This window comes from Phyllostomus discolor, chromosome 3 (assembly GCF_004126475.2).
Source record: "Phyllostomus discolor isolate MPI-MPIP mPhyDis1 chromosome 3, mPhyDis1.pri.v3, whole genome shotgun sequence".
NCBI lineage: Eukaryota > Metazoa > Chordata > Mammalia > Chiroptera > Phyllostomidae > Phyllostomus > Phyllostomus discolor.
The window spans coordinates 74,797,331-74,821,627 of NC_040905.2; positions in this window are offsets into that span (position 1 = coordinate 74,797,331).

The following is a 24,297-nucleotide window of genomic DNA, read 5'->3' on the forward strand; positions in this document are numbered from 1 at the left end:
AAAGAAAACTGGGGATGGACAAGTCCAAGACTCAGCCTTGGGTCATCTCCGTACTTGATTGGATCAAAAATGATCATCCCTTACTCTACTTTCCCTCCAGAAGGAAAGTAAATTTCTGAAGAAAGATAAAACTATCTACAGACTATATAATTTTACCAAAATATCTGTCATTTAAAAAAATTAATAGGCATACAAGGATTATTATACAAAGATTTTTAAAAATATTATAAATACATTGAAGAAAATGCATAAGAAGATAAATTTTTCACTAAAGAAAGTATGTGCAGAAAGTCAAGTGGAAATTCTAAAACTGAAAAGTACAATCACTGAAATAAAGAATGCAAACACTGGGTGCTGGCAAAGTTTAGACAGAACAGAAGAAATGCTTAGTAACATAGAAGATGGGTCAGTAAAAAAAAAAAAAAAGCCAAACTGAAGCACACGGAGATAAAAGAACAGAAGATACCCATCAAGCCACAGATCCAGGAAGCTATATAAACCCGACGATGAGGACCAAGAAAACCACAAGTCACATCAGAGAGAAACTGCTGAAAATCAATAACGAAAAAAATAATCTTAAAAGCTGCTAGAGGAAAAAAAGGCAGATGGCCTTCAAAGGGGCAATAGTAAGACAAACAGTATTATTCAAAATAGCCAAGGCCTGGAAACAACATAGGTGGCCACTGACAGATGAATGGATAAAGAAAATGTGCTATTTCTCTACACAATGGAATATTATTGACCCATAAAAAGGATATCCTGCCATATGCAACAGCATAGATGGACTTTCAGAGTATTATGCTAAAATAAACAAGCCAAAGAAAAAATATTGTATAATCTCACTAATATGTGATATTTAAAAACAAACTAACAAAAGAGATCAGATTTATGATTACCAGAAGCTGGGAGTAGCAGGTAGGAGAATTGAACAAAAATGGTGAAAAGGTACAAACTTCCATTACAAAGTAAAAAAGTACTGGAGAAGTACTCTACTACATAATGACTATAATTAACACTGCTGTGTGATATATTTGAAAGTTACTAAAAATTCTCATGATGAGAAAAAAAGCACTTTTTGTATCTATATGAAGTGATGGATGTTAACTGAAGTTGTGATCATTTCACAATATCAGTCAAGTCATTATACCTTAAACCATAATACTTTAAACAATGCTGTATACCAATAACATCTCAACAAAACTAAAAGAAAAAATCCTATAATCTGTAAAAATATTCATCAAAAACATTATTTTTATCTCTTTAAAAATGTTCTTTCTAAAAGGATTTTGAAATAGAAAGTAGAAACTTTTCAAATAAATGGAAACTGAGAAAATTCTTTGCCAGCAGGCCTGCACAGAGAGAAAGGAATACCAAAAAGACTTTGCTAAGCAACAGGAAAATAAGCCTTCATAGAGACATAGTATTGCATGAAAGAACAAAGCTCCAGAAAGTCTAAGTAGGTTAATCTAAATGAATATAGATGTTTAAATCAATGACAGTTATGTTTTGTGAGGTTTAAAATATATATTAACTGAAACACATAGCAGTAAAAGTAAAAAGGTGAAAGGTTGGTAAATGGATTTAAGGTATTATTAGATCCTTTCATGGTCTGAGCATGGCTAAAATTATTAACTTAACATTAGACTAAAAAGTCAGGCTGCCTTTCATAATATCAAGGACACATTAAAATAATAACAAAAAATGTACAATCCATAAGCTAAGGGAAGGAAATAGAACAATAAAAATAATCTGTTAATCTGAAAGAAAGAAAAGAAAAAACTGATAATACCAAAAAACTAGTAAATGATAGATTTAAATTGAACATATCATAATTCTATTGTGTGTGCATGGTCTAAATAATTCCAATTAAACTTCTAAGATTCTCAGACTATACAAAGATAAAATGTTAACTATAACAACCAGGAAATTTGAAAGTAAAAGGATGAAAAAGGATAGCAAATAGCAGCACTGGAATGCAAACAAAGTTCTATTCGATTTCAAAGCCTACATTTTTGCAAGTACACTGTGTTTTCTGTCTATAGAAACAGATAGGTAGAGGGGTGGATTTATGTTAAAACTGGTGAGCATTTAATCTTGTTACGAGTTTAACAGGACTTTTATATAAAGTCTAAATTGGAATGTGGCCAGGACGTTCATCAAAGCTGGATCTCATATTTCAAAGGCATATAGAATTCCATGCATAATTTTTGCACCTATTATTTGCACCAGCCTTCCCCAGGTAAGTTTAGCACACTATGTTCCAATTATGTGGCCTTGAGTGTATGGGTGCATACTATGTACATTAGTTAAAGGAAATTAGTTCCATGAAGTAGAAAAGTAATAATATAAAATGCTACCAACAGTTTGATAAATGCATTAATATATCATTTAGTTTTGCATGTATGTTGTTCTTGAGCTAATTCCTAATCAGAGAAGAGATATGAGACTCCTCATTAACTGCTCCATCTCAGAGTTGAGGAGAGTGATGTCACATCACAGCTAAGAGGTGTGTTTGTTACATGGCAAGCATGTAAAACCAAATTTCCCTTTGCATTGACTGCTTTAATATTCCATTATTATACATGTTCATGAATAGTAATGTTAGATTCTTTGACACTTAAGGGATTAAAAAATAAAGCCCAGAGTGTCTGTATATTTTCAGAAGAGACCCACACAGCAATGTTCATACTGAAGTAAGGCGCTCATTTGTTTCTCCCTGTAGTTCTCAGCTGCAAATGGATTAATAAATATTTGTGGTGGGAGATTAGAGTAGAGACACAGCTACAAACTTTAACCCTATTGTATTTGATAACTCCTCATGTGTTTTCCATTTTAACTATGATTGCTATTACAGTTGATCTAAAGCAACCCTGGTTTGAACTACGTAAGTTCACTATTATGGATTCTTTTCAATAAATAAACACATTTTCTCTCATGATTTTTAAAATAACATTTGCTTTTCTCTATCTTACTTTATTGTATGAATACTGTATACAATACCTATAATGTGGAAAGTATGTGTTAATTGATTGTTTATGTTACTGGTAAATCTTCCAGTCAACAGTAAGCTATTAATAGAGTCAGCCCTCTGCATCCACAGATTCCCAACTTCACATCAAAAATACTGTTTTTGATCCACAGTTGGTTGAATTCATGGATGTGAGACCTGCAGGTGAGAAGGGTCAACTGTAGTTAAGTTTTGGAGGAGTCAAAAGTTGTACGCAGGCCTTTAACCATGCAAAGTTTTGGTGCCCCTAACCCCCATGCTGTTCAAGGGTCAATTGTACATGTTTTTTATTCTATTTGTATTTAATGTCTATCTTCCTTTCTAGGATATACCAAAGAACAGGGAATATGTGATTGGTTCCTCCCAAAAAGCATACAGAATTCTTGATTACCAACAGTACAGAACAATCTAGTTTGTTGAAAGGGATTTTTGGTAGCTCACAAATCTCCAGGAGGGCTAGAGAACCAGGCTGGGACACCATCTAGCCAGGAATAATGAAGGTAGGGAAACTGTCTAATTTATACCATAGACTATTCTAATAAACCACAACATTGACTATGCTTAGGTATGAGCACCACAACTTTCATCACAGCAAATAAAGAACCAGCTTCAAACTCCGCTGTGCACATAAGGAGAATGATTCTCCCTCTAAAGTCACATCTCAGGTTTTTCATTTTAGTATTCATGTCTCTTTCAGGGCCACCTGATTTGTGGCACCTGGGTGATGTGGCTACATTCTAATAGCAATGGAGTAAGAAAGTACAATGTTCAGCTTTCCAACCTGTTTAGTGGAAGAAGACAACTTGGAAGAGGGTTGAAATGGATATTAAGTCCATATACAAAATATGTTATAGTACCCAATGAGTACTTGTTGGATTTCCTTTACTGTAACTAGGATTATTTTCTTATTTGAAGATGTTTTCTTATGCCCTGACTGGCGTAGCTCAGTGGATTGAGCACGGGCTGTGAACCAAAGTGTCACAGGTTCGATTCCCAGTCAGGGTACATGCCTGGGTTGCAGGCCATGACCTCCAGCAACCGCACATTGATGTTTTCTCTCTCTCTCCCCCTCCCTCTCTCTCTCTCCCCCTCCCTCCTTCCCTCCCATCTCTATAAATAAATAAATAAACACATAAATAAATAAATAAATAAAATCTTTAAAAAATATGTTTAAAAAAAGATGTTTTCTTATGCACTAAAGTAAAAATAGAAAATGGATATTTTCTTGAAAGCCAATTCAGAGTGCTTGTTAGTTGCTGGCTTCCCCATGCTCAGTGGGAAGATGTGATTGACTGGTAATGTCTTCCTTATATCCTGAAGGACTATTACTGCTCTAAATAGATGAGTTTGATAAAATCGTACTAGTGGAACAATGGGCACTACTGCACAATATTTATCAATGTAAAGGCTGCACACTGTTGGTTTACTTCCCAATATATGTGAAGTTCAGGGTCAGGGAACCTTGAAGTTCAGTGTGTTACACCAGAAGGGTTGTTATGGGATGCCAAATGTTTTTAAATTCTACTTTAATAATACTTAGAATGAAGACAAGGGTCACTAACACAGTCCAAGATTTTTTACAAAATGCTCACTCAATGCCAATGCCTAAGACACCAAGAAACCAGGCTACTCTCCCAAGGTGACAAGGTCTTTCATTTACTGTGCTTTTCAAAAACATGGCCATGTCACTTGCCCTTCAGGTTGAATAAATACTGTGCACCCCCCGGAGAGTCAATACAGGACCTGATCACAAGAAATATGTTTAGGGAAGTTTCCTTCAAAAAACATTCCAAATAGTGCTCCCATAAGTATCTTCTGTATTTACAGGAAACTTGACATAAAATCTTTATTTCCTTTGGATATTTATTGTGTGTGTGGTAATGTGGGGTGGGAAATGCTACATCTGGAAATAAGTAAGAATATTATAGAAAAAATGTATTTAGTATATGTATGACCTATGTGTCTCTTTAAAAAAATACACAAACATTCATTCCCTAAACAATGTTCACCTGTTGTCCCTTGGATGACTTCAGCTTAATTTCACACTTAATAATCTTAAAGATTAGAGTGCTTAATTACATCAGTTACTGCTGATTGCTTTGGAAGTGAAAAATGGATATCTAATATAAAGTCATTAATATTATACTTGATGGATTGGTGTTATTATTCATAATAATTCAGACTCTTGGCCCTCATTTGATTTTTTAACATGATAAAATGAAATAATTATTGCCTCAAGGAAATAATTTGGTGCATCATAAACATATTAATGCATTCAACAAGTGTTGAATAAGTGCCCACTAAATGACAAGAACTGTAGGAGGTGTAGGGCTACAATGATCAACAAGACAAGTTCCCTCAAGAAGGTCACGGTCTGGTGGACAATACAGACAGACACTGTAGTACTGACACAGCGTCATAATCAGAGAGCATAGGATACTATGCGGGCACAGGCCACTTGTTAGAGAGTCATAGAGTGGGGAAGACAGCTGAGCTGAACCTAGTAGTTTTCCAGGCAGAGAAAGACAAGGTCATTCCAGGCAAGGAAATAAAGGCACACTGGCATCAAAGAGCATGGTGCATTTGGGGAAAACATATAATTTTGTGTGCCTAGAACATTGAGAACATGTTGGGGAGACACAAGGAATGAGGTTACAAAGCAGACTGCCCAACTTGCAAAAGATAATAAATGTTATACAAAAGCTTGGGTTTTATCCTTTTGCAGTGGGAGACCAAAGAAGGGTTTTCAAGCAGGGTCCTGACATAATCAAATTTGTATTTGTAAGTGGGACTTGGGTGACCAGAACAAGGAGGAACTGGCAGGGGAAGAGGTCGGAGTCAGGGAAACTAGTCTATTTCAGCAGACTAAGTAAGAGATAATTATTTTGAACTTGTTCCTGCAAGATAGTTTGACACCCACTAGCCCAGAAAGACAATGTTTCTTGATACTTCTGGCTTCTTCTCAGTCTCCACCTACATATATAAAATTCACTTTGGATTTTTAATATTTGATTCAAGATTTTGCCTATCATTCACTCTATCTAGCTTCTAAGCTCCATTCCCCATCAAATTTCTTGCCTCACAATGGATGATTTCAGAAAGCAAATAGTAAGTAAATACCTGGTGTCTGACTTTGTGAGTCCAGACCTTACCTGAACTCTGCTTCTGGGCTGAAGGCTAATACCCCATTCACCCTGCCATTTCTCTGTATTAGAGGACAGAGGATCTGGATATTAAATAGCTATTTAATTTGTCCAACCTATCCATGGCTCTTTAAACTCAGTGACCTCACCCACATAGTATGCCATGGCCTATTCGGACTCCCATGGGGAAAAACAGATGAGTTATTGATTACTATATCAGTTCTTACTGCCCTGGATTGGGTTTACAATGTTGATAGAGTAACTTACTAGAGGATGAAAAACTTACCCAAAGGAATCTAGACAAATTCTTATGATCATCCCTGCCACCCTGGAAAATTCCCCAGGAGAGCTTATGTTAAAACCAGGTGAAAATGTAAGAGATATTACCATGACAAAGAAGCAGCAAATGGTCCAGATTAAGGTAGACTCCTTTAAAATAGGAGTCACTGGAGGAATCTAGGCCAAGTCAGGCAAAGGGTGAGAATCTCACAGCCAGAGCCAGAGAGCAAGCCAGTGACACTGCTTTCTATTGCTGAGTCAAATGGTACCCAAAGCTGAAATAGATGGGGTCAGCCATGTGGATCTCCTGAAACAGAGTGTTAAGCAAGCCCCAAATATTGGAAGTTCATTTGACTGAGCCATGAGCTGCCCCCTAAACACTGTGACCTGAAAGTGAATGCAGATACATGTTGGTGCAGAGCCCTTCTCTCGCTCCATCCCCTGATCCCTCCTTTCCCCCCTAGTCCAAACTACTTTAAGAGAAAATATGATTAGGGGTATGACCAAGGTCTCCTTGTCTCCAAAGCCTAGATATACCTATTTGAGTATGCTGGGAAATTTCAAGGAGGAAATGAACTCAAACTTTTATGGCTCTATTGGATGCAGGTACACACTTCATCATCCTACCAGTTCCATGAGTGGTAGGGACGTGAGGGTTCTACTAATAAAAACTGGCTGGGCCCACAGTGAGGAAGGAAAGCTAATGTGACTTGATGGGTGAGGCACTTTGGACCAATTCAATTTACTGTTGTTGCTACTTCCACATCTGAAACTATAATGATAATGGATGTGTTATATGCTTGTACTTCCTTGTTGCATAAGAGCCAGAAGATGTTCTGCTCAGGAAGAGCTGCAGTAAAGAAATGCTAGTGAAACACATAAAGTGCTTTCCAACCATCTTTCTAGCCCATCCCAAGTAGGGCCCTACTAATTTAATTGCCTCTGTAAGCTACAAGTCTCTATGACTGTAGATTTTGCCTATTGAACCTTCTGGGGAAAGGTACCTACACCTGCAAGCCTCTACTTGGGGAGACTGCATGGGTCCAGACTGATCATTTCCCTGACAAGGCTACCGGGTACATCCTTTTTGAAAAGCAGCTATTAGCTGGCCACTGAGCTTAGTGACTCTGAACACCTGGCCCATGGAGGCCTTGTAACTCCTGAGACTGATAATCCCATTTTGGGGTTGGTCAACTCAGACTCAACAACTAACAAGGTGTGAAGCCTTGCTTGTCAAATGAAATGGTACACTCAGGAACATAGCCAGCCTGGCCCCAAGCGGGATATCAGCTTCACATGAAGAAATGGCAACTCTCCTTCTGGGGAAAAGTTTATTCCCCACTACACTGCCTAAAGCAAAGTCATCTAGATTTGCTTGCTTATATGACTGGGCTTGAAGGCTCTGCTAAGGTAAAACCAAATGGCATCCCCCATGCTGCAAGGGTGCTTCAACCTCAGTGCCATCAGTGCACAATAAAAAGCAGACATGGTCGCTCCCCTCAGTGGGTAGGACTCAAGGCTGTTCCTGCAAAGCTTTGACCAGTATTCCCTTTGATGAACCTTGTTTTATTTTGCTAACTCTTAGGCTGTTGCCAATGGCCTAGCTATTTGGTTGGCCCCACTTTGGCGCTGTGAACAACGAAACGCAGCAGCTGCCGATTTAACCATCTGGGTCACTCATGTAGAAGCCCCGTATAAGGGCTTGTTCTCCTTTGAGACCAACTAGAATTAAGCTGCTGATGAGCCTGCACCACCCAGATTGCTACTATTTCTGTCCAGATACATGATCTTACCAGATATGGCAACATATCCACTATCATAGACTGGGCAAAAGACAAAGAACATTTTTTTCTGCTGCCAAGGCTACTGTTCAATGTCAGATTTGTGACTCCTGCCAAAAGTTGGCTTGTTAGTCTCAAGGTGAAGGAGGCCACATCATATTGCATGGACTCTGTTCTGGCAGACTGACTACACTGGACCTTTTACACCCTCTCGGGGCTATTAGTGGTCCCTCTCTTCGGCTGACACTTTCACAGATCCCCATGTTACTGTTCCAATCCCATCAGGCAACTTTGGTGACACCATTGCAGCCCTTGAAAAAATGTATGTCCCATTTTTTTCTGTTTTTTAGATTCTGAACATGCATGACTTCTATTACAAACCCACTAAACAATGGATTGGTTCTCAAAGTAATTGAGGGGCTTTTCATTCTCCCTAACATCCATAGACATTGTGGAGTATTGGCATTACCTAAAAAAATAGCTCAAAAGATTTCTGACCTTACTTGTCTCACCTCCTGGTCCACACACCTTAGCAAAGGAGTATGTGCACTAAACATGGCTGTCCCGGAAAGGAGTCACCCCACAGACGCCTCCTCAGTAGAGGAAGTAGAGGCAGAGGGTTATGTACATCTATTTTGAAAACTTAAAATTTCGCCATGACCATATGGACGAAGACAACTTTTTTCTTCCCTGCGATGGGGGACACCTGGTTGGTATACCCTCTGCATGGCAGCCACACAAAAGGGGCCTATAAATTTAAACCTCAGTTTGCTGCTACCTTCTGTTTTTTTATTTGTTTGGTTTTTGTTCTGGGGGGTTTTCTGTTTTGTAGGTTTGACATGGCCCTGGATCAGGATCATAAGGATAATGGCCACTTGGCTGAATACACTGCTTGGCAAGAGGCCCGTGAAGGACAAAGAGGTGGACATAAAGGGTCTCTAAGTGGTATCACTCTTTACCCTCTTGAACTGAAACCTTCTAGATGGAAGGTCTATGAGTGAGGAGGGGATTATTTGAAATGGTAAAGATACAGTTACTGAAAGAGGTCACACTGATTTTGTGGCAGTGGAGAGAGAGCCACAACGCTGGCCCCAGTGGAAGGAACACATTAGACCTTGGTAGGTCCAGCAGAAGGAGGGATGTTAATGGATCTTTGTCTTTCAAAACCACCCTGGAGCCTTCCTCAGGAAGGAAACTGCCCTAGGCAGCTCTTCCTGACAGTTGCAAGCATTTTAAATTTAACTAATGGATGGGTCTGCCATTCCCCGCCAAATAGTTCTGACCTTGATTTAGTTACCATTCCTTTAACTTGACTAAGAAACCTCAGAAAGAGTAGGGAATGAGCCCAGCTTCTGTACTTTCTTGCAAAATACCTGTCAGCACTTCCAGATCTTCTTTACCCCTCCCATTGCCATAGCCAATACTCAGTCACCCCATGGGCTGGACATGTGCCACCTAGGTGGTGCCATGGGTAAGTCCAATTGGACTCTCAGGCAGTTCCTCCAAAATGAGGATTAGACTCAATCACTGTAAGTAATGTTGGAACCCTAAACTGACTATGAGGACACAATCAGAGGTCCTGTTACCTGTGCCTCTGACTGAGGGAGGTCCCACTGGGGGGTCCAGTGGTTGTACAGTTACTTCTCCAGAACTATACTTCTTTGTGAAAGCCAGGCATTAATTTGCCCTTTTCCTTAAAACTTCTCCTGAAAGTGTTTAAAGAAACACCACTTCTAGATCATGTAGACTTTAGACAAGTACAAGGACTGTTACTCAGGGAAAATCCCCAAAGGGAAAACTGACTTGCTATTTATGGGCACCCTCGCTACAATTTTCCCTGCACGAGAATCCTTCAGTTATGAAAGACAACACAAAAAACTGCCCCTGACTTTAGGTGAACTGATCAATGATACTACTTTAGAGCAGCAAGGCATTTGGGGCAGTCTCAATTCATAAACCAGAGCTGGTTTGGATGGCAGAATCATCTTCGATGTCTTTCCCTGTTGTGGGCCAACACAGAATTTGTCCAGTCGCTAATACATCCTGCTGTACCTGGACTAATGCCTCAGACCAAGCAATTAAAGAGAAACCTCCTGATTTTTTACACTGATGGTTTACAGATTTGCAAAGCTAAGTGGGTCTGAGACTCTGGAAGCAGAGCTGAAGTTGGCACTGCAGAATGGCCTCATCCTGTTGTTTGCACTCCTGATGGTAGTATCCTTATATAATTCCAGGCAAGATTTGTTCCCAGCCTCTGAAGTCAGATTAATCAGAGTACCTGATGGAGTGGAATATTCATGGGAAAATTCACCAGCAGCCAAGGTGTATAGAAATAAAGGGTAGGGATTAATGGGAAACAGTATTTTGTGAGTTCCTTTAATTTCTGCATGTCTCATGAGTAGAGGTGCCTACTATCTTTGTTTCAGATTACCTTTTGAAGGATACTTGTATATGTTTATACAGCACATCTACTTTGAATGATAGTAATAGTGTCTCCCTCTAGAGGAGGGGCAGGCAGCCTTACTGCTGATTATAAAAGATCAGAATTCCCTGGGCTTCAGGTTCCTCTCCCATCACGTCCAATGTGAGAACAAATGTCACATGGCCTTTTCTGTGTTGCCTTCTGGGAACTGGGGTTCAGGAAACCAGTACAAATGCTGACACTTTGACTACTGCTCTTGCCATGAGTGATAAAGTCCTTTGACCCTAATCTAGGAGTCTGTTTTTATCAGCATCTACAAAATTTCTAAGATTACAAGTATGGTAAGTTCGGATCCTTCACAGTTCTTTACAGCTATGTGATGGCAATTTAACAGATTCATCATTAAACATAGTGACTCTCATTAATTCTGTTATTGATCTTCATGATCCTGCAAAATGTAAAGCGATGAATCTGTGGTTAAAGAACCAAGATAGGAAATCATTATTTTTAAACCAAAATATTTTAAGCACCAGGAAAGACTAACAACAGGTCATAGATTGCTGTAAGAAAACGACAAATGCAGTAATATTTGCAAGCATATCTAAGCTTTTAAACTATTTTACAGCGCCCTAACACATTCCAGCTGTTGCAGTTATCCTTGCTCCTCTACAAATACTTTTTCGGCTTCTGCGTATGCTTATATAGATAATGAAGTTGAAATGGTATTGGGTGGCATATCAGAAAACCTGAGTTCAAGTACCAGTTTTGCCAATTACTGGGCATGGGACCTTGAACCGGTTACCCTCCACTACTGGACCTCAGATTCTTCATCTTTAAAATGTGAATTAGGGTTGGCAAAGTTAATGGGCCTTGCTGGATGATTTGAAAGTTAAACTCCAGTTCTTATTTTCAGTGAATGATACAATGAATTCATAGCCAAGATAGGTAATTACGAGGGTGTTTTTTCTTTTTCCTGTTTGCTTTAGCAGAAGTTTCTGACACTGGAATAAAGATTTCCACAACCATCTACTTGTCTTTGCCCTTGTGAGTACAATCTGTTTTAACCCTCCTTAAATCAGAGTTTACATTCCAAGAAGTTACCTCCTGTGAAATGAAATGCAAGAGAGGAACATTCCTTGCACAGAAGGTCTTTTCATTTGCTGCCTTCACCACACACAGCCATCTTTCCTTTGGCTAGCCTACTATACAAACAAGAAAGTTAGTTGATTTCCTATTCAATACGTGACACGACCTGGCCAAGGTCATGCTGTCCTTGCCAGGGCTGGCCACAGGAGGAACACACCCATTGGCTTAGACTATGGTAGGGTTTTTCCTGAGCACAGTGCAGTAACTATACGCAATAAAACAGTCTCATTTGTTCATTCATTCATTTGCCTATTCAATTGAAGCTTTTAGGACCTACTACAGCCAGCCACTGGAAATACACATATTATTAATAGGATCTGTTACCTGCCCACAAGGATCCCACAGTCTCATGGGGGAGACAGATCTGTCAACAGATAATCACAATACATCTGGTACTAGGTGAAATTATAGAAGGAAGAAATAACCAGCTCTTCTGTGGGAGTTTTAGAAGGCTTCCCACAGGAGGGAATGCTTGAGCTGAGACTTAGAGGCATAGAATGAGTTAAGAATGAGAGGATATACAAGCAAAAGGGAAAAAAAGAGCACATAAAAGCAAGAAAGAGGAGTAAACCAAGATAGAAGGTCAGATATTTCAGTATGGCTAGAACATAGCTTTAGGGTCACAAGTAATAGGAGGTGAAGATGGAGTGGCAGGAAGGAGAATTCAGAGGCAAATGGGGAAGGGAGCTTTAAATATTTGAAACACTTGATTCAGTTTATGTGCCAAAAAGAAGACATGGTGGAAAGGCTAAAGAGAGCAGAAGAGAGATCATTGCTTAATCAAGATCTTAGAAAAATTAGTAGGAGGTGATCTCTAGACAGAAGGTGAGTGGAAATTAAAAATGGGTCCCTTTTTCCTCTTAGAAAGATGAACAAAGAGAAAATAGATGTGGATGGAAATAAGTTTGACAGGGAAGTGTGGAACGATAAGAACTTAGGCATCCTGGCCCTAAGAGCTGGGGAGCAGATCAAGTTCCTGCATTCCGAATGGCTGGCAATACATACATTTATTCATTCAGTCATTCCCTCCTTCTCTCTTTCGAAATATTTAAGTACAGAAGTACAATGATGAGCTAGACACTGATTATCCTTCCAAAGAATTTGTAATCCAGTTCAGATTTTTAAAAATGCACAAACCTTAGTAGGTAGTCAGTTCTTAGTATAAGTTTATAGAATGAATAATAAATAAATAAACCCCCAAAGAAAGACAGAGATGACATATGATTAGAACAAAGGAGAAAGGAATATTTTCTAGGTTTGTGTGGGCCCTGAAGAATGGGTGGATCTAAATATACAGAGTGGTATGATGAAGGTCACTCTATGCAAAGGGAACACATGAGCAAAATTCTGAGGTAGAAAAGGGTAGGAGCTAAGACAGAGAATAGCAATTCTTTCCTGGGGAATGTGCAGCAAAATAAAATTGAAAAACAATAACATAAGTCTTTTTTTAAGTTTCTTTTGGTTCTCTTCATCAAAAGTATTGGCCCTGGCTGGCGTAGCTCAGTGGATTGAGCTCGGGCTGCGAACCAAAGTGTCTCAGGTTCGATTCCCAGTCAGGGAACATGCCTGTGTCGCAGGCCATGGCCCCCAGCAACTGCACATTGATGTTTCTCTCTCTCTCTCTCTTTCTCCCTCCCTTCCCTCTCTAAATAAATAAATAAATAAATAAATAAATAAATAAATAAATAAAACCTTAAAAAAAAAGTATTGGCATTTATTACCTGGAATAGAAGACAAAACGCTTCAAACAGAAGCCAGTACTAAAGGAGAAATAGGGGGTAAGGAAAAGAAGGACAGTCCCTTGAACTTTTCAGGGCCCAAGAGTTGAGGAAAGACCACCCTAGATTTTCCTGTGTCCCCAAGGGATTTCACTGTGAGTGGGTCATTAGACCTAGAAATTCCTAGCAGCTTGGACAAGGAGGACACAGAGGAGTTTGCAAAGATCTGGTGACCAAGGAGCAGAGAGAACCATTTCAGTTGTGGATGCTGCTGAACCAAAGGGCATCTTGTGTGTTGATCTGTGAAGCCCAGCACCCTGAAAATGAGTAAGACACCTCTTTGTGTTTCAAGGACAAAGCCCTCCCTCCACCCTAATCCTCAAGTCTGTACCATCTTTGAGAAAAGGGAAGGATTGAGAAGAAAGAGAAAGACATAAATTTGATAGGCTTTTAACCCCACGAAGGCTAAGAAGATTCCAGAAGGGACTAAATTTATTTTGACTGGCAAGGTTTAAGTTTCAGTGGAAATTTCAGGTTGTATAGGGAAATAAAATTCCGTGTTTAACCCCTAAGTTTCTGACTGTGAGATGCAGATAGTATCACAAGTAAATGTAAAATGTCAAAATGTTGGTTTCCAAATATATTTCCTAGTACAAGGAAGCAGAGTTTCATGGGTAAATGATTCAGGATCTGTGTAGGAACGTACAGGTGAGTTCGAGATATACTGCTATGTTAGAAAGCACGAAAATGTTGCAGGATTGATGAAATTGCATCAAAAAGTCACCAGAACCATATTGAAGGGGTTCTTATAGTCCAGGTTGTGAAAATTCAAGCATAAAAAAAAATAATAATTTAAGTTGGTTAAAAGATACCTTATATCTGAAAAAAACAAATCCTCAAGTTCATAGTGATACTCAAAAAAGATAAATCAATAAAAAGTAATTTGTCATCATTTATGACAGCTATTAAATCAATTGCTGACTTGAAAACTGGCAATTATAGGAAAGAGGTAATTTACCCCACCTTTCCAATAAGCATTCATCGCAACCAAAGGCTCTGAGTTAAACAGGAGATCTCTAGCTTATAGAATAGTGACAATTAATTATGTATGAGGAATGATAAAGTTGGCACTAGATGTTTTACAATATCAGTTAAAATAATTTATTCAAGCAGCATTATTAATGGCTATTGAAGCCATCTGATGAACTGTTGGTGAGAAAGTAGATGTTCTTACAGTGGCAAGGTAACACACCAGGATTACTTTCTAATCACAAGAAGAAAAGCATAGTTTTACCCAGGGGAGAATCAGAGGTCATCCCTTCAACCTAGCGGCCAAATTCTAAAGCACTAATAGTATACCAGATAATACTTTCTCCTGCCATATGAAGTAACATTACAATGTAATCCTCCTGGGAAAGCTTAACTTTTAATCTAATCAAATCGTTAGAGTCTGACTTCCAAGTTACCGAAAATATAGATGCTAGCGCCATGATACCCAAGAGAAACAAAGGATTGCCACATATGCAATCTGAAGTTTTCTAGTAAACATACTTTAAAAAGTAAAATAAAACAGTAAAATTAATTTTTGTCATGAATACGTTTTACTTAACCCACCATTTGTAATATACTACTATTTAAACATGTAAGGAATAATAGAAGTAATTAATGACAATCAGTAATAAAATTATTAATGAGATGTTTACATTCCTTTTATTTGTACTATGCCTTCTATATTTGGTATCGAGTTTACTCTACTGCATACCTCAACTTAAACTGATGGTCTTACACCTCAGGTGCCCAGTCACTAGTGGCCACCAGACTGGACAGCACAGGGTGGGAGGAGTAAGCTAATTGCACAGTTAGTTTTATGTGTCAGCTTGTCAAGGATATAGCACATAAACACAAAGTTTTGAACCAAACACTAATCTAGGTGTTGCTGTGGAAGTATTTTATAGATGTGGTTAACACCTGTAATCACTTGACTTTAAGGAAAGGAGATTATCCTTGATAACACCTCTGAGCCTCATCCAATCAGTTGCAAAACTGAGGTTTTTTTGAGGAAGGATCTCCTGCCCGAGAGTTTCTAGACTGCTAGCCTCCCCTTTGTACTTGTCAGCCCACACAAGGCCATAAACCAATTCCTTGAATTACATCACACACATACACACCCTCAAGGAGGCAAGGAGGGAGACAGGGAAAGCGAGAGAGAGAAAGAGAGATAGATTTATAGATATAAATTTAATCTACATCTAGATTTATATCCATATAAGATTTATACCTATATATACACATCAGCTTTAAAGGACAAATTGTAGACAATTGAAAATTTTAAACTATGAATTTATATAATTAAGGAGCTACTGTTAATTTTGATAGGTGGGATAATGTAAATCTGTCAATGGAGAAAAATACCCATTTTTCTCCACATACACTCTACTGCCTCAACCTATGCGAAATCACAACTCTCAGTAAGATGAAGGAAATATACCCAGCCTTCATCTTCACTGACATCAAGTATGTTATCACTAGCATAACAAGGAATAGTTAACAAGGTTTTAGCCTAATATTTAATAGTCTTACTGCATGATGAATCAGTTTTAAAAAGTTAAATGAGAGGGAATCTAAGGCTGTGGGGCAGTTAGCTCTTGGTAGCTGAGGGACCAAGGGGCATGCTACTTCAAGAGCATAGAGGGCAATGACCAGACCAGAGGAGGCGACGTGGATGGTTTGGGACGTGGGTTATTCCTACTTGACCCATGTCACCATGTGACATCCAAGGACACCATGCCTCAGAATCATGACTCTTTCAAATCATCTATAAAACCAATATTTTGGCTTTCTGTAGTGTTTTCTTAAGAGTGCAGATGTCCTGGCCAAGTTACAGTATGTTCTTACCAGAATTCTCCCGTACAACTAAAACAACAAGATTAAATTTTAACACAGTGTTGATGACCTTGCTGTTATGGTGACCGTTAATGCTACCATGATGATCTATACATTCCCATGGAGGAAAAACCACACCAGTCCAACCTATGACATTACTTTATAAAAATTCTCTGTCAGAAGTAGAAAATAAATTTATTTTATTAATATAAATTCTAAATAAATATTTGCATACCTACTATGTACTTAGCTCAGTGTGGGATAGAACAATATTTTCCTATTATGTGCCTCATATAAACTACTTAATGCCTTGCATGGCATTCCGCAAAGCTCTGTCACATACATGATCCCATTTGAAACTCACGTGACCATGCAGATTTGGTAGGTTAGGAGTTCTGAACTCCATAATGCAGAGTGGGACTGGCACACACTACTGGGCGCCCACCTGACATCCATTCCTCCCACCATCTCACCTTCACTGCTAACAAAATCCTGATTGTGTTTTTAGAGAGAAATTGCCCTGCTTCAATTTAGGTATTTGTTTCCCCCTGTCCTGCTGCTCGGGTTATGCACTGCAGTTCAGGCTCATGACTCATAAAGAAGAAATCTGCTGGGCTTTCTGGGACACCTTGTCTGTATGAGTGTTGGCTGCTTGAAGGAACTGCCATGGCTATCTCTGTCCTCCACTTTCCCTCCCTCCTGCCTGTCTGCAAATGTCAGGGTGGAAGCTGCCATAGCCATTATGTGACCAGGAAGGAAAGGCCAATAAATAAATACATTTTACCCACTCCCCCAAATATCAGTTCAACAGCTTATTTCTGGACTTTATTATGTGAGAATATAAACCTTCATTTGATTGAGAGACTGCAGTTGCATTTTCTGTTATCTACAGCCAAAGGCATTCCCAGCCGGGGCTGAGACTGAATGTTTAAATGGCATTCCCAAGCTCACACAACCTATAAGGGGCACTTCAAGTCAATTACTCTCTACACTTTACAAAGCTGTCTCATCCATTCAATGGTCAACAACACTTTATCCAATGCTCCCAAATTGCCATTATATAAAAATTCAAAGAAAAGAGGGCATAAGCTTCTATTTAACTCCACAGGACATAAGACAAGAAGATGAGCATGTAAACAAGTATATGAATAAATAGTAGAGATGTTTATAGGAAAAATTGTGGACCAAACAAAATATGTCTATTGACTAAATCCAGTTTGGGACTTCTAATAGAGATGATAATTGAGCAAAGGCTTGAAAGATAAAGAGATTTGCCAAGTGAAAAGGGCAAAGGGCATTTCAGGGTTCAGGTACCACAGAAGACAGTGAAGCTAGAAGTTGTTTTGTGTAGTTTCTGTGTGATTGTGCTTGAGTGTCTCCTGATGCTCATCTGAGATGAGCGCTTGCCTGTGTGTAGGGGCGGGGTGCAAAAGTAGGTTTACAGTTGTCAGCATGCGAAATGCCGAGTTCATTATCATATTACTGTTTAAATTGGGACCCTACTTTCTGTGATCTTGCTGGGACTCTCCAAGGAACAGTGTGAAATACACCCCAGAATTGTCTCCCTGCAGACTGGAAAACATAGGTGTTTATTCATCAGCTTCTGTCCTCTGCCAGTCAAGGGTGCTCCATGGATTTTTAACTACTCTGTGTTTGTACCTATGCTAATGTCAAGAAAGTTCTCAACACCATCCTTGCCTTCCTTCCAACGAAGTCCCAGAGCAGAAAACAAGAGATAAGAGGTATAGCTGACCTGCAGTATTGTTAAGTTACACCTTCAGGAAGCTGCTCTCTGCAGCACGAGCTGGAACAAAAGGTAAACCACAGGGTCTGAGGCCAGGCACAAAAGGTGGTCTGACATATCATGATGCAGTTGTGGAAGAATTGGAGATAATGTCTAGAGATGAGACTAGAAAGGTAGATGGAGACTTGATGAGAAAAGGTTTTAAATTCTGCTTCTTAACCCTGGGCATCCCCACTCCCTTTGCTTTCACGCGAGAATTATATGAGGAGATTTGTTTACGTGAGAGTGGGCAGGTTTTACATGGAAGGTTTTAGAGTTCCATAGTGCTCAGTGATCTAGAATAGGTAGAAACTCCTACTCTGAGCAATAATCAGAGTAGAGGCATGAAGATGTTGGGTGGGAGTTCACATTTCAACTTTTGCTAATTGCTAATTTTCATGCATTTTGAAGCTGACAGGATGAGAAGCCTATCTGGTTAGCACTCTGGAATTTGGCCCTGAAATACCCAGGGGCCTCTGGATGAAAAACTCTGATGTAATCATATTGTTACTCTTACACATCACTGTTGAGTGATGATCATTTCTCATAGACTTCTCTATGTCACCTCATTTCACTCCACATTATTTCTATAAGAGGTAGTGATATTAACACTAATTTCTGCTTAACTGAACTCAATGCTCTTCTGTTATTGAAATGCCTTAATATTTTCCTTTTTCCATGGGAAAATGTGTCTATGCTCCAAATTTATGATTGAAATTGAGGCCCTAGAAGTTTGGCCAGTGGAGGAATCACAGCCTTTCCCAGTCAAGGAGTCCAAGAGTCTATACTCGTAGATACACTAAGAAGTCTTTTTTTTCTTTTTCTTTTGCATAGAGATGAAGTTATGCATGGGTGAGCTTAGAAGTCAACTTGGAAACAGCCAAAGTTAACCTTGAAAATCCCTGGAGAAGAAGCTTTATGGAAGGACTTCAAGGATCTCCCCATTGGTAGAATATAGCCTCCACACTCATTGGAGCTGCTTTCTCTTCCTCAGTTGAGAGCTTTTTTTTATCAGTTGCAGGTTAGCTTATATTATGAGGATGATATTGTTCAAACACCACAGATATTAAGGCTGTAGAATCACACTGAGGGTTACAGGAGTCTTATACTGGAGAGGGTGGAAGCACAAGAACGGGAAGTCATGACTGGCCCAGTGACAGTCCCATCTTCCCCTCCCACTTCCCACTCAGGCACTAACTGAGTAGAACAGCAAGAGTAAATAATCTCATTATTTATGTTGTCATTTTATTTGCTGAGCTACTTGAATTTACATAAGCTAAATAAAAATATGAATGACTGATTAAATAACAGCATTAACAGATAACAGTTACTAAACAACATAAGCACATGTTTTAGTCACTAAAGAGGGAGATACTATTATTGTCCTCATTCTGCAGATGTTGAAACTGAGGCAGTAAAAGGTAAGGTAACTTGTCTTCAGTCACATACCTAGTAAGTGGAGAGCAGGTACTATGCCAGGCAGATTGGCTACAGAATCTGTGCTCTTAACCAGACCCTGGTGTGTGTGTGTGTGTGTGTGTGTGTGCGTGCGCTCGCGCACGTGCGCACATGCGCAAGCAAGTTGGGGGTGAGAGGGAAAAACGGGGAGGGGCAGACTAAAATTTTTTTACCATAAAAATATTGAAAAGGTAGGGAACAACTATTAGGTTGACCAAAAAGTTCATTTAGTTTTTTCCATACAATGGTTATAGTGATACTTAGCAGTCTTTAACTTCATTCGAAACAATCTTGTTAGATTGTAGGTGATAGCTGTCATGTTAGCACACATTTAAAAAAAACTTATCAAAATTGGTGAATTTTTGTGGAACCATTTTAATATTGAAGATGGAAGAAGATATGTAATATTTTTAGCATATGGTGCTTTATTTCACGAAAAGTAAAAACTCAACTGAAACGCAATAAAAAGATTTGTGCAGTTTATGCAGAAGGTGCTGTGACTGATTGAACATGTCAAAAGTGCTTTGTGAAGTTTCTTGGTACTACTGAAATTTTGGCCAAATAATTCTTTGCTGCGGGTCTGTTTGTGCATTGGAAGATGTTTAGCAGCACCCCTGGCTTCTAACCACTAGAAGCCAATAGCAGGAGATAGCCGACATACTAAAAATATACAAATCAACAAAGTTGTTGGTGAAAATCAAAAAAAGTGTCTTTTATTTTATAGAAAAAATGGAAACAGACTTTTTAGTCAACCCAATACTTTAATACACAACCTTTTGATTGTGCAGATGAGGAAAATGAGTCCCAGACAAAATAAAGTTCCTGATAACCCACTCAAGGAATAAAAAGGTGTAGTAAGCTGCATGGTAGCCCCAAAAGATATCCACACCCCACTCCTTGAATATTGTGAATGTTGCCTTATATGGTTTAAAAAAAGAAAAGAAAAAAAAAGACTTGTAGATGCTATTAAGTTAAGGATCTTTAAAAAGGGAGATCATTCTAAATCATCCATATGGGCCCTAAATGTAGTCACAAGGATCCTTCTGAGGGGAAGGCAAGTTCAAACAAAGAAGCAGGAGGTGTGATGATGAAAGCAAAAGATTGGAGTGATGTGAGTCAAGGAACACAGGTAACCTCCAGAAGACAGAAAAGGCAAAAACAGCAAACAAACACAAACAGATTACCCCTCAAAGCCTCCAGAAGAAGCCAGCCCTTGACTTTAAGCCAGTGAAGTTGATTTTTGGACTTCTGACCTCCAGAGGTGTAAGAGAATAAATTTACATTGTTTTAAGCCCCTATATTTGTGGCAATTTGTTACAGCAGCCACCTGAAACTAATACAGAGAGTTTCTTGCTGTTGTCATGTATTGGTTAGACAGTTAGTTTAACATTGTTATACTATACTCTGTTTTGAGTTACGTCAACTTGAGAAGAATAAAACTTCATTTATTTGAAAAAATATTCTGCTGTCCACTTTTTCACTAAGATACATTTACCTTTCCCCTGTTTTTTTTGCAATTAGTGATAAATTTTAGTGTTCATACCTGTGACTCCCTGGCTGTACAGTCCAATGAGATGATACCAATGCCACCTGGGCTTGCTTCCTGGATCTGATATTTCTTTCATTAGCTAACCACAACTAAGGCATAGCTATCTAGATATAATTTAAAAGAACTTGATTAGAAACCAAAATGCATTTATACATATTCACAGCTCATTCATTCATGCATTAATTAAATTAATGTTTTATTAAGTACCCACCAAATGTCTTAAAGCAAAAGACTTAGGGAACCAAACACTAACAAAGGTAAGGCCTGACCCCAGAGGCCTCTCAGCCATGAGAGAGATGCGGCCTCTTCTGTTTCACAAGACTACTGATGTGTTTTTAAAAGTGGAGACATGACAAACATATTTTGCATTCCATGTTAAATATTTATCTTTAACAAGCCAATGCTTTTTTCACATTCAAATCAGTGTGATATAATTTTGCTCTTCATGCAAAAATAACGGGGTTTATGGGTTATACTATCTCCTAGCGCTATGCTAGGTAGTATGGTCCAGTAATGGACCCAAGTTTAAAGGCATATGATGAATGTAATCCTGTTCTAATCCTGTCAGCATGTCTCTGACTCTTGGTAAATGCTTGTTTGGAGACAAGGTCAAATTTCTAAATTTGCTGCCCTGTGCAAATGGGAGGCCTGGGCCAAACGTCCCTGCCTGACCCCAGTTATTTAGAACAAATTGCATACACATTCACCAGTAACCAAATTAACTATGTACAAATGTAATTCAAAGGTCTCATTCATAAACTTTGATATTCATAAACTAGTCAAACTACTGGTTTCATCAATCGTGAGGGGAAATATGCATGTGTCTTTTTTAGGTCCTCCATTCCAAAATCTTCCTGGAGGGTGCTTGCTGGTGGATATTCCAGCATTGCCAGAGGTTTAAGACTAAGCAAATTTCAGGAAGGGCTCTGCCTTGAGATTCAGCAAGGCTCCAGGGACTGGGACTGGGGCCTGTGGTCCCACCCAAATTCCTTCTTCCAAGGGAACACTACAGATTCACTAAGTCAATAAAGATTTGGCTTATGGCTTTGAGTATCTGTGCCCAAATACTGATGGCAAGGAGAAAAATACAATTAAAATACATTTTTGATTCTTAGCTTGTCATAAATTTAAAAGTCAGTGAGCTTTCTTTCACATAAACTATTTTTAGACATACTTGGCAGGCCATATGGATATATTTCTAGTTCTTTATTTCTAGTAAGGTTTTATTTAAAAAGAAAAACACAGACTAATGCTAGAGCTTTCAAATTAGAGCAGATTTCAAGGCTAGCCATTTAGATGCTCACAGGGTGCCTTTCATTTGCCCACACACAGAGAGAAATCTTTTCTCTCCCAGTAGCACCTTGGATCCACACCTGCCTGTTTAAAATCAAGCACACAAGAGAGGAAGTGCCGATGAATTTGGTGCCGTCTAGACAAGTATACTAATACACAGTGTTGGGCTGGTGGTTGCCATGGTAATAAGCAAATAAGCTCTTACAGCTCCACTGAATAGTGGGTTGTGGAAGCTTCCTTTACAATAGGCAATTTTCCCTCCCTTCCAACAGGGATTGCCAAAACAATCTGACTAACTTTGAGATGTAGAATCATGACATCCAACAATGTTTCAGGTTAAAAGACAAATGCCACACTCTAACATTCCCTGTCAAAGTAATTCATTTTCTTAGCCATTTGTCAGCATATTAAGTTTCTCATTATGTAGCAAAAGAACCTAAGCCTACAAAACAACAGTAGATGGGCAGGAAATCCAAGTGTCCTCACTTGCTTTGATATATAATAGCTTTGGAGTCTTTCTCTCATTAGAGTTATGCCTTTCTGTCATTCAACTAATACATGGATCTGCCACTCTGCACCAGGCCCTGAGCTAACCTCTGAGAACACAAATGTGGATAGGGGCTACCTTTTCTCTCCAGGTGCTAAAAGTTTTAGGGTGACACAGAGAAGCCAAGCATTACCAGGCAGAGTTGGATGACGGGTATACATGGCATGCAAGGTACTTCGGAAACATGTAGGTATGGCACAGAACTCTGTCCTGGAAGATCAGTGAGAGTGCCTAGTGGAAATGGTATCTAGCCTGAAAGAACATAGGAGACATTTGAGCAAAGTGGGGGAAAGCACACGAAGAAGAGACAACAGGGAATTCAGTGCTAACACTGCATTCTGTCGATGGGAGAAACTGAATGAGGGAAAAATGAGGGTGTAATAGACTGTGTGAGGGAGAAGAGCAGAGGTGATTCTTCAAAAGTAGGCAGATTCCTTATCAAGAGAGCCTAGTTTTGCTTAGATTTTTAGACTTTATCATAAAAATGCTGAGGAGTCAATTATGCATTCAAGCATAAGAGGGACACTTTGAGAATTCTAATTACAGCATGGACAATGGATTGCAAGACAGCAAGACTCAAGACAGAAAGGAAAGTTAAATAGCCTTTCTTAGTAGCCAACAGCTTGTCAAATTCAAGGGTCTTTTCTGAATTATCATTATCTTTTCAATTCATGATAAAGACTACGCCAGTGGTCCTCCATTACCTGTTCTTCCCTTATTACACAGAGGTTGAAACTGATTTGGGCACACAGCTGCCTGGGTGGAGATTCATATTTCCTAGATTCCCTTGTAACCAGGAATGGCCCTGGGATCTAAATCTATGTGTGCAATTTCTAAGGCAGGTCTTTCCCATTCCCCTTTACATCCGTCCTGCAGGCTGCACTACAAATGAGACAATAGGAAGTGGAGGAACTAACTGAGACCATGAAGAGGAAGCTCAGTGTCTCGAGTTCAGGCTGCTATAAAAGATGCCATAGACTGGGTAGCTTATAAACCACAGAAATTTACTTCTTACAGTCCTCGAAGCTGGAAGGGTGAGATCAGGGCACCAGCATGGTTGTGTTCTCATGAAAGCCCTCTTTCTGGGCCACAGACTATTGTCTTTTCATTGTATCGTCATACAGTAGAAAGAGGGTGAGAAATGATATGGTGTCTCTTTTATAATGTCACTAACCCCTAATTACCTATTACTTAATCATCTCCCAAAGTCCCCACCTCCTAATACCATCATATTGGGAAGATTAGGATTTCAACATATAAACTTGGGGGGGGCGGTGCAAATATTCAG